Source organism: Pleurodeles waltl, chromosome 6, assembly GCF_031143425.1.
Source record: "Pleurodeles waltl isolate 20211129_DDA chromosome 6, aPleWal1.hap1.20221129, whole genome shotgun sequence".
NCBI lineage: Eukaryota > Metazoa > Chordata > Amphibia > Caudata > Salamandridae > Pleurodeles > Pleurodeles waltl.
In genome coordinates this window covers 1,150,290,375-1,150,302,784 of record NC_090445.1, presented here as the reverse complement: position 1 = coordinate 1,150,302,784, position 12,410 = coordinate 1,150,290,375, and positions in this window count along the sequence as shown.

The window sequence follows — 12,410 nt, the reverse complement described above, 5'->3', positions numbered from 1 at the left end:
TTAAATACTTACTATTAAAACATGCATGGGGAGCAGTAACACTTCTAGATGAGCTGCTGGAACACTCTCCCCTTGAGAATAGACTATTGATGGGGGAAATACCTGAAAAAGCACTCTCCACTATATATAAAACCCTCACTAAAAATAGGCCTCAAAACCTACAGAAACTCAGACAATACTGGGAAGGGGATGTGAGTGAGGAGAAGGACTGGACGGCGGCACTAATGTTCCCGAGAGAAGTGGCAATCAAAGCAGGCTCCGCCTCATTCAGCTCAACATACTTCATAGAATTTATTATGATAGAGTACGTTGCATAGAATGGGAAGAGCGCCCTCCCCCCAGTGCCTGTGTTGTTGCTTGCAGGAGGGGAGTTTCTACCATACCCTCTGGGGATGCCCAGTGATACCTATATACTGGAGAACACTACTGACTGAACTGGGCAAAATACTTGAATCAGTGATCCCTAAGGACCCTAGGTATGTGCTGTTGGGCATTCCTAACAATATAGACTTGCCTTGTATGAAACTCTTGGACTGGCAACAGCCAAAAGGGATTTGGCGAGGTGCTGGGGGGCACCGGAGGCACCAATCCTGATGGAATGGAAACGATGAATGGACTTATATATGGTAGCAGAAAAGATAGCATAAGGCAGCCAGGGGTGTCTACGTAAATTTCAGAAAATATGGAGTGCCTGGATTACTTATTATAAACTTGATCCAAGGCCCGAATTTTTATTGTGGCAGGAAGACCGATGTACAATTATATATGCTACGGATCAATGTGTAAGGTTAAGCAATTGTGTATTATGTGGAAATACTTGATGAACTCATAGCCCCTCGTCGAAATGTTGATCATGGAACGACATCTATGTCCTCCCCGTTTTACATGTTGAAATGTTGTACATGTGATGGAAGTTTGGTTGTACTTCTACAAAAAAAATCAATTAATACATTTATTTAAAAAAAGCCTGCATTTTCCCTAAGGGCGCAATAGTCTAAAGAGAGGACAGGCACGCCCCACATGCACACCACTGTAATTGGAGTTAACCAAAAAATATCAGTCACAGCAGCTGTCAAGCACTCCTCACTCAGACAATCCCCAATAAATGATGCAAAGCAAATTGAAATACTGTACACAATACTAAAACTACCATGTATCGAAAATAGTATGCAAGACAAAGAGAGCACAAATAATCAATGTAGCTACTATTCACGTCAGAATTCTGTGACTCCAATGAGTGCCATTCAATTTTCAAAAGCCTTAAAAACGTGAGTCCTTATGATTAGCTAGATAAACAATCTTGGAAAAGCGAATAGATCTGGCTTTGATAGGCCCACTCACGTCAATCAATCAATCAAGGATTTATAGAGCGTGGCAAACCACCCTTGAGGGTTTCAAGGCACTAGCTTCTTTGTTGTGATCTATTCATTCGAACAGCTGCATCTTCAGTCCTTTCCTGAATTTCTGGAGCCATGAGGCTGTCCTGAGGTGCACGGCAAAGTCGTTCAATCTTTGGCCTGCAGGTGTCAGAAGGAGTATCCTCTGCTGTTGCTTCAGCGGATCCAGGGGGTGTCTGCAAGGCAGATGGAGGATGATCGTAGGTGTCTAGTCGGTGGGTGGAAGGTCATGCATTTGTTGATGTATGCCTGTCCTTCGTTGTGCAGGGCTTTTTATTTGTGGGTCAACATCTTGAACTGGCATCTCTTGTGGATCGGGAGCTAGTATACCTTCTTTAGGTATGGTGTGATGTGGGTCCATCTGGGGAGGTCAGGATGAGTCTTGCTGCTCAGTTTTGTATGGTCTATAGTCTCTTCAGGAGACATTCAGCGATTCCTATGTAGAGTGTGTTCCTGTAGTCCAGCCTGCTGGTAACGGCCTTTCTGGTGTTTACTGGGAGCCACCTGAGGATCTTGAGGAGCATGCGTAGGGTGTGGAAGCAGGTGGATGAAACTCAGTTTACCTGTTTCTTCATAGTTTGCTGTCCAAGATGGTGTTGAGGTTGCAGACGTGGTCTGTCAATGAGGGGGATCAGCTGAGTTCAGCAGGTGGGGTGTTGTTCCCAAAGATGAGGAATTCCTTCTTGTCTCTGTTCAGCTTGAGGCAGTTGTCCCTCATCCAGTTGGCTATGTTCATCATATATCTTTGGAAGCAAGCTCTGGTGGTAGAGGGGTCTTCTGACAGTGAGAGGATGAGCTCAGTGTCGTCGGCGTAGGAGATGATATTAAGTCTGTGTGATCTGAAGGTGTTGGCCATGGAGGTCATGTACGTGTTGAAGGAGGTGGGACTGAGGGATGATCCTTGGGTGATATTGCAGGTGATCTTCTTGGTTTCCGAGGTGAACAGTGGGAGGCTGATTCTCTGGGTTCTTCCTCTGAGGTATGAGGTGTTTCCATTCAAGGTCGTCTCCTTGGATTAAAATGTAGTGGAGTCAAGATGTGATAGGAGACGGCGTCAAAGGCTGCTGATAGATCCAAGAGGATGAGGGCTGCTGTTTTGCAGTGATGTTGTCGGTGGCTGTGATCAAGGCTGTCTCCGTGCTGTTGTTGTTGGATTGAGTCCAGAATGAGAGGGGTCCAGGAGGTTGTAGTGTTCCAAGTGTTCAGTGAGTTGCTGGTTGATTGCCTTCTCGAGAACCTTCACCAGAGAGGGAAACAGGGTGATGGGCTGGTAGTTCTTCGGTTCTGCTAGGTTGGCGGATGGTTTCTTCAGGAAAGGCCTCACTTCAGCATGGTTCTAGTCCTCAGGGAAGGAGACCGCAGTGATGGACGTGTTCAGGACTTTCTTGAGCTTGTTGCCAATCATCTTGCTCTGGAGGTTGAAGATGTGGTGGAGGCAGGGGTCTGTGTGTGCTCCTGATTGCACAGAATTCATGATGAAGACTGTGGATTGAGTTGTGAGAGGGTCTGTGATTTGAGGGTTTTGGGGATTCTTGTCCATGGGCGTGAGCAGGCTGATGTTGTCGGCGGCTAAAGGGGTTAGGGTTTGAAGTTTTCTTAGATGGCCGAGATTTTGTGTGGAAGAAGTCTGCGAGGGTGTCACACAGTTCTTAGGAAAGGGTGATGTTATCTCAGCAGCTGCAGGGTTGGAGAACTCCTTCACAATGGCGAAGAGCTCCTTGCTGTGGTTTGTGCTGGCTTCTATGCGGTTTGCTGTGGTGTTCTTTCTTGTTTCTTTCAGGAAGCAGTGGTACTGGTTGAGTTCTATTGTGAAGTTTGTACGATTTGCTGTCTCTTTTCTGAAGCACTTACTTCCTTTCTAGTTGCTGGCAGTTGTACTTGGTGGATTTCAGCTCTGCAGTGAAACAGGTGGCTCTTCTGCCCCACCCTTTGCATTTGGTTGACTTGGCAAGGGCGATTGTGTTGGCTCATTTTGTGATCCACTGGGAGAAGTTCTTCTCCACCTGTTCTGGGTTGGGTGTTGTATCTGGAAAGTGGGACTTGAGGGCGTCATTCCACTGGTCATCTGATATCTTTCTCCAGTTGTCACGCGTGGAGCTGGGAGCATGATACCATTGCTGGTAGGTCTTGTGATGGTAAAGTGGGCACTGTGGTGGTCAGTCCAGGTGAGCTGGGTGACGTGGTTGTACTTGACTCTGTCTCTGGACCTGAAAATGGGGTTGAACATGTGTCCTGTGATGTCGGTAGGGTCAATCACAAGTTGCTTGAGGCTCATGCTTATCAGGAGTTTGTTTGTGTTGGTGTTGCTGGGGTTGTTGAGGTGGAAGTTAAGATCCACTAGGAAGATGTAGCACACGTAGTCCGCGGTGATCAGGGCAGTGAGGTCAAGGTTGGCATTGCAGAAGCTAGGACATGGTCTTGGTGGTCTGTAGACAAGAGTGCTTCTGATGGGACTTTTTCCATCTGTGTGAAGATGGAAGTTGCATGTTCCATTTTCGGGGTCAAGTCATCTGAGGAAGTCCTGCAGTGGATGGTGTCCTTGTAGATTACAGCAATTGGACCTCCATGTTTGTTGGGTCGGTCACGGTGTGTTATCTTCCAGCCTTTGGGGGTGGTGACGGCAATGTCCAGTGTGGAGGCAGAGTTCAACCAGAACTCTGTGAGGAAGAAGACGTCTGGGGTGAGGCATGAGATCGTGTCCCAGATCTCCATGGCGTGTTTGCTGAGCGATTGTGTGTTGAGCAGAATGCATTGGAGTTGTGCTGTGGCGGTCTCAGTCAGCGTGCTGGGTGCAGTTGTGTCTGTGGTGTCTCTGGCTTTGTTGGTTGCTTCTGTGTTGCAGGTGAAGCAGCAGTGCTGGCAGGAGAATGGTCCTTTGGTGGTGCGTGGAGATGTGCAGCAGCAGTTGTTGTCGGTGCGCCCAGGATCCAGGGCTCAGAGGTCTGCGGTGGTGTAGCTGTGTGGGATAAAAGAACCAGGGTTCCTGGCCCTGGGCACGGTCAGGCGCAGACGTGCGCAGATGACTTTACCTTTGGCATGACTTCGGTGTGCCAGTGGCATGGCAGCACTGCAGCCTCCAGTAAGCAGGCCTTTGGTGAGGTGCTGGGAGGTGGGAAGCGAGCAACGAAACAATGACAAAATCAGACGGCAGCAGGAACCAGCAGAGGAAAACAGAAGCCTAAGGCAAAATATATAGCGCTACAGAGCAAAAGGTGAATTACACAAAGCGAATGGAAAGGGAAAGCAGTACAATGATACAGTTAGGGCATGGGCTGATACAGTTTTCCAACAGTGCAAGGTAGAAAAATGAAGGCTATGCAAGCAGGCACAATACAGTAATGCTAGCAGCAAAATGAGGAGTATGCATAAAAGCACAATATGGTAAAAAAAAACACAGCAGAGGGAACAAACGGTTGCGAGCGACAGAACGCAGCAGTGAGGGGAACTTGCATGGGTATTTACAAATGCTGTTTACATGCTTTGCATTAACAAATGCTGGTTACTACATTGAAGCCTGCCCTATTAACTTGTCCACCTATGGGGAAAAATGGCAAATACATATAGGAGAAGAAGAATTGAATGTGGAAACCAACATCGTGATTGGGTGTTCATTTCAGATATAAAAACAGACCCTTATGAATTCCAGTGGAAGAAATTCCTTGCAGGTCAAAGAGTACTGTGTTTACATGTGTTGGCACATTAAAGGTAGTCCACTTATTTGCTCTGTCTCATAGGAAATCCAGAGAAATGTTAGAAAGCGATAGAGATGAGTGACATCTCTATGTCTCGCTTCGCAAGGGTGCTTTGTGATGTAAAAAAACACTTGGGAAAAGTTGTATGTTGATATTTTAGATAGTACATTTGGCACGTGGCTCTCCCTCTTTCCAGATGTGTGCATCTTCTGATAGAGAAACAGACTTTCCTTACCACCTACGTGTACAGTGCATGCTTACATTGTTTAGAGGCCGAGTATGGTGATAAATGAAGCTATTATCTCTGCAGCTTATGGTGGACAAAGGGGAAGGAGATCTGGATCAATGAAACATCACTGAAACAAATAAACAACAATTATAGAAAGAAGGTTAATGAAGTTGAGACAAAGTCCACATTTTGGCAGTAGCTTCAAGGTGAACCTATCCATAGTTATATGCCATCTCTCAGCTGTACATATGTAATTCTGGGTTATGTCACAATGAAATGATAAGGAAGTGACCAATTAGTGCAAACAACAATAGGAAGGTCCTTGTTCTGGAAAAAAACATTTCCTAACTGAAAAAGTAACAATGGAAAGGCACATCACTTCAAAGTGATATCACAAGGCTGTAAGGTTTTGTCATTAGGTGAGACTAGTCAAGACTATATCAATGCAATGAGACAAAAGTATAAAAGTAATGATTCAGATGAAACTCATAGTACAATTGGTAACACCTCTTGTTGGACTTTTTGCCTTACGCAGGGTCATCCCCAGTCTTTTTGCCTCCTTCCTCCTGGTTTTTCTGACCTCTCGCTGTTGGCTCTAGGACTCTGAGCACTTTATCACTGCTGACCAGTGCTAAAGTGCAGGTGCTCCCCATCTAAAGTTGGTATGATTGGCTTATACTTAATTGGCATATTTAATGTATCTATAAGTCCCTTGTACAGTGGTATCTCTATACCCAGGGCCTGTAAATTAAATACTAATAGTGGGCCTGCAGCGCTGCTTGCGCCACCCACTGAAGTAGACTTTCAAAACCTGTCTCAGGCCTGCTAGTGCAGGGCCTGTGTGCGCAGTTTTCTGCCACATGGACCTGGCATCTAAACTTACTTGCCAGGCCCGAACTCCCCTTTTACTACATGTAAGTCACCCCTAAGGTACGCCCTAGCTAGCCCTATGGGCAGGGTGCCATGTATGTAGAAAAGCAGGACATGTGCCATATTGCATGGCCTGTCCTAGTAGTGACAAACAGCCTAACTTGGTGTCTCACTGCTGTGAGTGCTGCCTTCTCATAGGATTGCATTAGAAATGCCCTACCTTATGTGTAAGGGGTATTGTCTGATTTATGAGGGGTAGCGTAGGCGTGTTTGGTATGGTTGTGATGGTGATAATAAATGCTGCTTACTGGTGTGTGTGTATTTTTTATTACTATCACAGAAATGCCACTTCTAGAAAGTGCGCATTTATCTGTACTTATGACTCTGGTGTTTGCAGCTTGACTCCAATCCACGTCTGGGCAGAGTGACAGTTGGGGCTTTGTGCATACTTTTCAGACAGCCTGTACACAGGGAGGGTGGAGGTGTCACAGAGGTCCATCTGCATACTGAATAGTCTTCTTGGGCTGAGAGAAGGGAGAGGCGGGGCACACCTGCATTTGTAAAGACTGTGCCCTGGCCTCACACAATAGGGTCGTTAACCCCTCACTGATGTTTGGAGCCTGTGCTGAAAGGAGAGAGGGGGCACTCCCAGAATCAGTTGTAACTGGCTGGAACCTCCTCTCCCTACCATTGTAAAACACTGTAAGAACTGACTATAAGTACAGGGGAATTTTCCCCACAATTTGAACATTCTTGGAACTTGAAACTGGACACAGAACGCTGATGAATGGACTCACCAGGAAACCACCATGGACTGCTGCGCTGACCTGTGACCTGCCTGGTCACTAGGACGAACTGCCACCATCTGCACCCCTTGTGCTGGCCTATAGCTGGGCCCACCAGCCCTGTGCCCCTTCTTGTTTTGTTGTTCCCAGGGGCAGGGTGTTGGGGCCCCTGACCCCTGCCACGATCTCCACAGCTTTGCCTGAAGCGCTTAGAAAAAGCGCTCTCTCTTAAAATAGCTGGAAAAGATCACCGCCGCAGCCCGGGCTTTAGCTTTTGCCCTCAGTGCTCTGAAAAGCGCTTTACTTTTGCCCAAGGACACCACCGCAGCCCGGGCCTCAAAACTTGATTTAGTGCTTGGGAAGCGCTTGATTACCGCCCCCGGATCACTGCCGCAGCCGGGTTTTGTAAATTACACAGAGCGCGGGGATCACACTTCTTCCAGCGCCCCCGGGGCACACAAACAAAGGCACCGGAGCAAGTGTGCTCCTCTTGGTGCCCCCGAGGCACCTCCCACTCCTGGGAGCGCCCCCGGGGCTCCAGCTGCCGCCAGCTCTTCGCAGAGCCTCCCGGCAGCCCAGGAGCAGCTCCGTGTACTCGCGCACCGCATTGGGTGCGGGCGAGTATTTCCTCGGACCCCCGAAGGGGTCCGAGTGCCTTTCATCGTTGAAGCAGGACTCGGGGAAGGCACGGGGAGCGCCCCCTTCCCCGGCCGCTGCACTTGGAGCGGGACGCTCCTGTTTTTGGGCATCTTTCTGCTTGCACGGTCCTTGGAGGGGCCCGCAACAGAGTGGGAGGGGGTGCGTGACGCCCCCCTTCTCCCCCGTATTGAGAGGACGGTGCCCCCCCTCGTGAGGGCCGGTTGAGGCCTGGGGGGGGCCCTAATAATCACGAGTCCCCAGGAGGGACCCAGGAAGGATCGGGGAGGGTGCATGCTGCCCCTCTACCCTCTACAGTATCATGAGGCCCCCGTTTTGCGCAGGGAGCGCCGGGGCCCCCCTTGTTTCTGCTTCTTAGGCACTGGAGGTGCCTTTATCATCTACCAGGTATTTCAAAAGGACAAATATAATTATAATCAAAGTTCTTTCTAAAGACTTTGCTGATTGTTATATATTGCCTACCTGTTTTATGATGTTGTTGTGTACATATGCAAATGTTCCTTTTATGGGCATGACTTGCTGATATGTATTCCTATGACTTGCCATATGTTTCTAATGTTCCTACTATGGGCGTTTTATGATATTCTTATGACAAGTGTTCTAATGTGATAACGTGTTTCCTGACTACTGCTTATGTTGCAGAATACTGAGTAACCTGTGTGTTATGTGTGACTACTGCTAATTTGCAGAGTAACTAATGTGTAACGTTTTGACAACTGCTAAGATAGCAGGATAGTACTGATATGTGATGTTTGGTCTGATAATTGCGTTGTGTACAATACAGTATATTTTCATATAATCTGGTGTTGTGTTTCCTTTGTAGTGGGGATATTGCGTCACATGTGTGTGTGTGTTGTGCAGACGCTTTACACATTGCCTCCGGGTTAAGCCTGACTGCTCGTGCCAAGCTACCAAGGGGGTGAGCAGGGGTTATCTTGGACGTGTAACTCCCTTGCCCTGACTAGAGTGGGTAAATTCTGCCTGGCTGAGGTGCATACCCTAGCCAACCAGAAACCTCATTTCTAACACCTCTGTAACAACAATGTACACAGCAAATGTAGAGAGTAAGAGGGGAAAACAAACAAATCTTACTTTTGTTACTGATATTGGTTGAAGAATCCCTCAGAGCCCTACAAATGTTGGACAAGTATGCATAAAGTATGGCAGTTAACGGACATTACACCAGGATGTGCAAGGAAAGGGAGTATACAACAGACAACTTAAAAACAGCTACCACATCTTAGTTGATGTGATTGCCTCCAATCAGATCTCATCTTTTGATCTGTTGGATCCACAGATCCTCCGCGGTTGATATATACATACATTTTGAACTATAATTTCTCAAAAACGACTTAATGGATTTACACCAAATTACAAAAAACACACTTTCTATACCAAAATTTACTTAGCTGCCAAATTTGATGTAATTCCATTCAAGTGTTTTTGTGGATCGCTGTAAAATGTTCCAATGGAAAATTGCATAGGGAAAACATGTTTTGGGATGCCCTGTTTGATGGATCACCTTGAAACTTTCCTAGTAGGAGCTGAAGTCGATGAACTATTTTTAAAAAAGAAAATAGGTTCATCAAACAGTGCGAGAAATATTAGCAAACCAAAAAAAGACTTTTCCTATGGAAATGTGGTCCTAACTATAAGCAGCCATACGTATGTGTGTGTGTGTGTGTGTATATATATATATATATGGGGCATATGTCACTTTTGATCTCTCGAAGAAGGGCCAACCTCTTCGCTGGGACAGTAAGGCATCTGATGTTAAAACTGAGGAGTATATTTACAAGATTTACAAGCCCCTTCTGCTTTCCTGCGTCACATAACGTAATTTTTTTTATGCTAATGTGGCGTTAGGGAGGCTGTTTTGCTGCATCGTATTTACAAAGTGGAGCAATGCTTGTATTGCGCCACTTTCCACTGCCTTGCAAAACATTATTATGCAAGGGGACGTTCTGGCACTAGGAGGCCTGCAAAAATGGTGCAGTGAAATCTATACGATTTCAGTGCGCTATTTTTGATGTTCAAAGCAGGCGTTAAAATAACACACCCATAGAAACCTATAGGCCTACTTGCACTTTGCTGCACTAGGGTCTGTAATAGCGTCAGTGATGTCACGGACCATGACATGAGTGATGTAATATGTGAGATCCTAAGCAGTGCATTGCAGGGGCGTAAGTTATAGTTAGCTCATTTTACTATAACTGCTGAATTTCACTGGTTTTGTATGAATGAAATGAGACATCCCCGTAACATTTGTTTTTTTCAGTGAGTTTCTAAGGTTTTGTTTATTGTCGTTTCCTAACTATAACATCCCTGTAACCTTTGTTTGTTTTAAGTGCATTTCTAAAGCTTTTTTAATTGTATTTCCTAACTGTAACCACTAACCTTTGACAGTGAATGTGTGAGTGAGTGAGTGAGTGCATAAGTGTCTCAGTAGGTCTGTGAGTGGGTGTGAGAGTGCCTGAGTAGGTCTGTGAGTGGGTACATAAGTCTCTGAGTGCATCTGTAAGAGAGTGCATGCATTTCTGAGTGGGTCTGTGAGTTAGTGCATGTGTCTCTGGGTGGGTCCGTGAGTGGGTTCATGAGTTTGAGTGGGTCTGTCAGTGGGTGCACAAATGTCTGAGAGGGTCTGTGAGTGGGTCCATGAATGTCTGAGAGGGTCTGTGAGTTGGTGCATGATTTTCTAAGTGGTTCTATGAGTGGGTGCATGAGTGTCTGAAGAAGTCAGAGAGTGAGTAAATGAGTCCGTTACTGGGTGCATGAGTGTCTGAGTGAGTTTCTGAGTGCATCTGTGAGTGGCTGTGTGAGTGTCTGTGGGTGTGTCAGTAGCTTTGTGAGTGACTCGGCCACTAATGAACCGCACCTGCCTGTTTGTCCAACAAGAGTCCACAGTTTTGCACAAAATGTCTACCCAACTGGAGTCCTTTCTACTGGTTAGTTAGTAAGTGCTGATGTAGAGAAAACTACTATAAAAGCTACTCAAATAGGCGTGAAAATACCATCATTTTCACGTACCAACAATGTGGTTTCAAATGATACTAATTATATACTAATGACCAGATATATACTCGTGATATCAGGCTGCTATACTTAGGTACTTAATCTCATACAGAGTAATCCTATTTTATAATAGATATAGACTTATTTTGTGAATACAAATATTTTATTATTCAACAATCATAAAGAATATACATTAAATCAAAAAGATAAAGGGAACATAGAACACACCTAATTCAAGCATACTACATGCACACTAAACGATGCAAATGAATAAACGTGTCTTATTTACAAGTGAAACAACATATCAACAAACTGATCAAAATAACATAATAGGACTAAAACAATTCTAGTTAATGAGGATATAACAATTGTTATAGTATGTTGACATTAATAGTTTGATATACAAAAAAGGAAAACAATGTTCACATAGTACTATCAAAGTAGTACCGTAGGGACCAAAGGCCTACGTGCGTTTCGGTATTGTAGGTTATTGTAGACAACCTTCTTCAGGGCCGTTCCCAGTGGTACTGTTCAATGATGCTCTAGTTTTAGCAGCCAAGTCATCTGGTCAAATCAATTACAGATTTATAATGTATCTTTCGATAATGTAGTCAGGGGATTTGAGGGATCTTATCTAATATTTTTATAAGGCAATAGATTTTCCGGCCGTTTCTGCTTCATTGCAGGGTATAATGGTGCCAATTATTATATAGAAGAATAAGCTAAATATTGGCTGATATCTGCTATTAGATTTAGGTCCGTGTAATCCGTTTTTGGTGTATATATATATAGATCCTCAAACTCTTGTCGAAGTACGATGTACACCCGAAATCTCAATATCTGGATACAATAGTCTAAACGGTCTCGGCGTTCGCTTTTCTTGCGTTTATTAATCTGTGAGTGGCTGTGTGAGTGTCTGTGGGTGTGTCAGTAGCTTTGTGAGTGACTCGGCCACTAATGAACCGCACCTGCCTGTTTGTCCAACAAGAGTCCACAGTTTTGCACAAAATGTCTACCCAACTGGAGTCCTTTCTACTGGTTAGTTAGTAAGTGCTACCTCATTGGGTAAAATTCTAGTGTGTATTCTACACTCCAGCTGCATAAAGGACCAGAAGGAAATGTGTCCAGCGACCTTGAGTGTGTTTAGCAATGTGACTGTTCCTCGTGCATCTTTCTCCAGAATTCTGTGATTACATGAATCCTCCTATAGAAAGGCCAACAATGCTACAAAGACATAAATCTCCACGAAACCAGGGTCCTTCCTCTTAGCTATATGATGTAAGTGCTTCTTCTAAAGAGCATCAAATTCAGCAGGAAATGCACTGTGGGCCTTTTAGTAAGCTGTACATCATCCTGGCAAAAGGAGGTAAGATATATGCATACTATTAATGTGGGGAGGGAAGCCTGCCCAATTATTAAAATAGGAGGGGGCCACAACCCCCGGGCCCACCACAATTCAATGGGGGAGGGAAGACGCAACCCCCTCCAACCTTTAATTTAGGCCTGGGGAGGTGGTGGTCCCTGGGGCCGGGGGTCCACAACGGACCCCCTTCATCATGTTATTTCAGAACCTGGAGTTAGTGGCCCAGGGATGGGGGGCCACGCTGCAACCAAGCCACAGCAAACACTTCAGGTTTTGACAGCGGGACCTGCTTTAGAGGTCCCACTGTCAAAACCTGAAGTTTCATCTTTGCCCCCTGCATGTGTGCAGGGGACAGAAATGAATTGCTTCAGCAAGCACGGAGCTGCTGTCGAAGCAGCTCCGTGC